Raw genomic sequence first — 5654 nt, forward strand, 5'->3', positions numbered from 1 at the left:
AACCTCCCTAAGAGGGTCGAAGAGGGGTTTCTGTAAGGCCGTGAGGACCAAATTAAGGTCCCAGGGATCCAAGGGCCTCCGATAAGGAGGAATGATGTGAGATGCGCCCTGCATGCAGGTGCGCACCTGAGCCAGCCTAGCGATACGCCGCTGGAACAACACCGACAGAGCCGAGACCTGTCCCTTGAGAGAATTGAGGGAAAGTCCTAGCTGCAGACTGGACTGTAGAAAAGACAGGACGGTCGGCAAGGAAAAAGGCCAAGGAGCATGGCCGGACGACCGACACCAGGACAGGAAAATTCTCCAGGTCCTGTGGTAAATCTTGGCCGAAGAAGACTTCCGGGCCTGAGTCATAGTAGAGATGACCTCGGAAGGAATGCCTGAAGCCGTCAGGATCCAGGACTCAAGAGCCACGCCGTCAATCTGAGGGCCGCAGAATTCTGGCGGAAAAACGGACATTGTGAGAGAAGGTCTGGGCGGTCTGGGAGACGCCACGGCACTTCTACGGACAGACGGAGCAGGTCTGGGTACCACGCTCGTCTGGGCCAGTCTGGAGCAATGATTATGACCCGGCGACCCTCCATCCTGATCTTGCGCAGTACTCTGGGCAAGAGCGCTAGGGGAGAAAACACGTAGGCTAGACGGAACTGGGACCAATCTTGAACCAGCGCGTCCGCTGCCAAGGCCTGAGGATCGTGGGAACGAGCCACGTACACCGGGACCTTGTTGTTGTGCCGGGAAGCCATGAGATCGACTTCGGGAGTGCCGCACTTGCGGCAGATTGACCGAAACACCGTCGGATGCAGGGCCCACTCGCCGCTGTCCACGGATTGACGGCTGAGATAATCTGCCTCCCAGTTTTTTACGCCTGGGATGTGGACTGCGGATATGGTGGACTTGGAGTCCTCCGTCCACTGAAGGATACGTTGGACCTCCAACATTGCCAGGTGGCTGCGAGTCCCGCCCTGGTGAGTGATGTAGGCAACCGCTGTCGCGTTGTCTGACTGGACTCGAATGTTCTTGCCCGCCAAGAGGGGGTGAAAGGCTTCGAGAACTAGGAGCACAGCCCTAATTTCCAGCACATTGATCGAGAGGGCTGATTCGGACGGAGTCCAAGTGCCCTGTGCTCGGTGGTGGAGAAATACTGCTCCCCAGCCGGATAGACTGGCATCCGTGGTGAGAATCACCCAGGACGGGGTCAGGAAGGAGCGTCCCTGAGACAGAGAGAGGGGCCGAAGCCACCACTGAAGAGAGCTCCTGGTCTGTGGCAACAGAGCCACCAGCCTGTGCAAGGAAGAAGTCTGCTTGTCCCAACAGCGGAGAATGTCCAGCTGCAGGGGACGCAGGTGGAACTGGGCAAAGGGAACCGCTTCCATTGACGTCACCATCTGACCCAGCACCTGCATGAGGTGCCTGATGGAATGACGGCGGGGCCGCAACAGAGAGCGCACCGCCCCCTGAAGGGACTGCTGTTTGACTAAGGGCAGCTTGACCAGTGCCGGCAGAGTCTCGAATTGCATCCCCAGGTACGTGAGTTTCTGGGAGAGAGACACTCCGCTGACATTCTGCACTCGAGGACGCCTTGACTAGAAGGTCGTCCAGGTAAGGGATCACTGCCAACCCCTGGAGGTGCAGAACCGCAACCACTGCTGCCATGACCTTGGTGAAAACTCAAGGAGCCGTGGCAAGGCCGAAAGGGAGAGCCACGAATTGGAAGTGTTCCTCCCCGACTGCAAACCGGAGCCAACGCTGGTGTGAAGCTGCAATCGGCACATGCAAATAGGCATCTTTGATGTCGATGGATGCAAAAAAGTCTCCCTGGGTCATTGAGGCAATGACTGATCGCAGAGACTCCATGCGAAAGTGCCGCACCTGAACATGCTTGTTGAGAAGCTTGAGATCCAGGATGGGCCGGAAGGAACCGTCCTTCTTGGGGACTAGGAAGAGGTTTGAGTAGAACCTCTGAACTGTTCCCGAGCGGGAACCGGTACAATCACTCCGCTGGCCTGCAAGGATGCCACGGCCTGTGAGAAGGCGGCGGTCCTGTTGCAGGGGGGAGTGGACAGAAAAAATCTGTTTGGCGGGCTGGAAGAGAACTCTATCCTGTAGCCGTGGGAGATGATATCCCGCACCCACTGGTCGGAGACGTGTTGAAACCACGCGTCGCCAAAGTGGGAGAGCCTGCCACCGACTAAGGACGCTGCTGGCGCGGCCCGATAGACAAGAGGAGGCTGCCTTGGTGGCAGCAGCTCCTCCGTTTTTCTGGGGACGAGGCTTCGAGCGCCAGGCAGGTCTTTGATCCTCAGCCGAGCTCGTGGAGGCTGAGGGCTTAGAGGAGGACCAGTTTGAGGAACGAAAGGACCGAAACCTCGACTGGTTCCTGCCCTGGACAGGTTTCTTGGCCTTAGTTTGTGGCAAGGAAGTACTCTTCCCGCCAATAGCTCCCTTAATGATTTCATCCAATCGTTCACCGAACAGCCGGGTACCTGAAAAAGGGAGTCCGGCTAGAAACTTCTTGGAAGCAGCGTCTGCTTTCCACTCACGGAGCCACAAGATCCTGCGGATCGCGAGGGAATTAGCGGAGGCTACCGCTGTGCGGTGAGACGCCTCCAAAATGGCAGACATGGCATAGGATGAAAAAGCCGAGGCTTGGGAAGTTAAGGCCACCATTTCCGGCATAGAGTCCCGGGTGAGGGAGTGCATCTCCGCCAGGGAAGCAGAGATGGCCTGAAGAGCCCACACTGCTGCAAAAGACGGGGAGAAAGAAGCTCCTGCCGCTTCATATACAGATTTGGCCAGAAGGTCAACCTGGCGGCCAGTGGAGTCCTTAAGAGAGGTGCCATCCGCCACAGACACAACTGTCCGGGCTGAGAGTCTAGACACCGGGGGGTCTACCTTTGGTGACTGAGCCCACTCCTTGACCACCTCTGGTGGAAAGGGGAAACGGTCATCAGAAGTACGCTTAAGAAAGCGTTTGTCAGGACAGGCCCTGGGTTTAGTCACAGTGGCCTGAAAACTGGAGTGGTTAAAAAACGTACTCCTTGCTCTCTTAGGTGAGATAAACTGGTGTTTTTCTACCAAAGAGGCCTGTTCTTCTGACACTGGAGGGTTAAGGTCCAGAACGGAGTTAATGGACGCTATCAAATCGCTAACATCTGCATCACCATCGGTATCAATGGGGAACATAGACGAAGCGTCTGAGCCCACAGTAAGGGCATCCTCCTCGCCCTGTGACTCGGCCCGTGAGCCAGAGCCGTGGGACGAGGAAGGAGAGGAGTCCCTGCGTCTCCGTTTAGGAGGACGGGGTCTGGGATTAGATGAAACAGACTCTGTGAGCTCTGCAGAGCAAGCTGGAGCAGCAGAGGCACCCTGAGAAGGGGGCTGATGCATGCTTAGCAGCGTCCGAGACAACTGTCCAATGGAGTCTGCAAAGGACTGGGAAATAGCATTGGAAAAAGATGCTACCCAAGCCGGGGGTTCAGCCTGGGGAGACTCCAGGCTGAGGCACCACCACATTAGAACAGGCATTACAGTGTGGGTCTGTGCTCGGTTCAGGCAATATGAGCTTGCATGCAGTGCATATAGCGTACAGCCTTGGAGCCTTGCTCCTAGTGTGAGACATGCTGCTGAGGAGGAGGTTCTATATTAAAGAATTAACTCCTTCAGAATGCCCTGAGAGTGTATAAAAGTGCACAACCAGAGGTTGTGACTTACCAGACCGCTATTATGTGTGCCCTCCGGATTCCAAGCCTGGACCCCCAGCCAGATATTCACTCCTTCTGCAGAGCAGCCAGCGCCGACCAGTGTACTAAGAACGCTGAGAAAATGGCGCCAGAGTGAGGGGGGGGCGGGGGTGAAGCCAGGAGCGGGAATCGGAGGGCTAAGGAGATGTACAGGGGAGGGAATCATCTCCTCAGAGAGGAGTGTCCTCCCCTGTGCAGAGCGGCCGGTGGGCGGCGCTGCAGTGTCCCCCTGCAGGACTGACATGCAGGGGAACGAAACGAAACTAGGCCGCGGCTGAAGCCGGGGCCTAGAGTTATGCATGCGGCCGACAATCAGGCATCATCGGCGCGGTTCTCAGTAAAAACCGTGGAACCGGCCGGAAACACAGTAAAAAGCAGCATTATTAAAGTAAATCACTGTCCCCCCCATAAAAGTGCCCCACATTGCAGAAGGACCCTCTGAATAACGTCTCTATACTTAGCTTTGAGACGCAGGGCCCAGTCCCTGGGTGGGGTGGGGGTTCAGTGCTCCGTCCAGCAGGGTCCTGCAAAAGGGCTGCGGATGGAGGCCGGTCTCCTGCAAGGCAGTGACAACCGTGTTGGCTCTAACTTCAAGCCAGAGCCCCTAAGGGATGGTGAAGGAGCACGGCATGAAGGGCTCCTGCCCTGAAGTCAACCTTATCAAAGTTATAGGGTATTGGTGTGCACTCAGCTAGAGTATGGTTTCATTAGAGGTGCTAGTGTGGAGTCAATAGTCCCAGAACGTATTATATAATAGACACTGCACTCTCTTGTTGATAAAATGAAGACAAAAAGTTTTTTTCTTTGCAAAAAAGTGATTATTTATTTGATGGCGACAAAAGATGGTGGACGTTTCGGCCCAACGGCCTTTATCATGTATAGTCGCTGTGAAGTGAGAAATAAAGAAATCAATATTTACATATATTACATAATATACAACTATATACAATAGATACCATGTCTGAGCGTATTATAAAGTATGAATAGCTCACAGTATATCACGGTTACAGTCAGAATATAGGGGTAATACATTCTCGCATACCTCCACAAGAGGGCTGTTTCAGAAGAGAAGAAGATAATGGAGCAGGATGGAAGGAGTACCACCAAGAATAGTTTATGATACAAGATTTTCCAGAGGATGAAGTCTGCAGAGGAAGGATATGTGTTAATTGATTGTAAATGACAAGTTTATTGTGTATACAGATAAGGAACCTTTATCATTGGTTTTAGGAATAATATTTCAATCAGTGTTATATGGGATTGTTGGAGCACCGGCGATTTCAAGGGGTGAATATCGCAAACAATAGGGAGCAGTGATTAAATAGATCTTCTTTACATTCACCTTGAATGGATTTTTTTAAAAATATATATATAAAAAAAGACATCAATGTTTACTATATTCCAGCCTCTATGCACATACCTAGAAGCAGGTTAGATTTCCTTTGGCTGGAAGGAATTTGTGTACATGTATTCCAATGTCTTCCATCCAGCAAATCAAAAGAGGATGCATGTGTGTGTGTGACCTCCTGAACACAAAGCATGAAAACTGGTTTGGTCCTGTCATCCAGGGGTGTATATGCTCGGAGGGAGGAGCTACACTTTTTAGTGTAGTACTTTGTGTGTCCTCCGGAGGCATAAGCTATACACCCATGGTTTGGGTCTCCCATAAGGAACGATAAAGAAATACAAAATCCGATATGAGACAATAGTAGTAGTTGTTTGCCTGTTTTTCTCTAAGGAACCTTGAGTACTGCAGAAAATCTTTTGTAACCTTGGCCAGATCTGTGCCTTGCCACAATTTTGTCCCTGAGCTCCTTGGACAGTTCCTTTGACCTCCTCACTGCCTTCCACAGTGAAGTGATTTCCCTACCCAAAACCCTATTTACCCACATGAATACTATCTCACAGGAA

General features: G+C 52.6%; 1 long non-coding RNA gene across 1 annotated transcript; it reads right to left on the reverse strand.

The window, feature by feature from the left end:
• Window positions 1-4504: 4504 nt before the first annotated feature.
• LOC142258020 (uncharacterized) lies at window positions 4505-5218 on the reverse strand. Its single transcript, XR_012727696.1, has 3 exons — window positions 5164-5218; window positions 4786-4888; window positions 4505-4628 (listed from the first exon to the last, which is right to left on the reverse strand). It is a non-coding gene; the product is annotated as an uncharacterized LOC142258020 (long non-coding RNA).
• Window positions 5219-5654: the final 436 nt, after the last annotated feature.

The sequence above is a fragment of the Anomaloglossus baeobatrachus genome, chromosome 12, assembly GCF_048569485.1.
Source record: "Anomaloglossus baeobatrachus isolate aAnoBae1 chromosome 12, aAnoBae1.hap1, whole genome shotgun sequence".
Taxonomy (NCBI): domain Eukaryota; kingdom Metazoa; phylum Chordata; class Amphibia; order Anura; family Aromobatidae; genus Anomaloglossus; species Anomaloglossus baeobatrachus.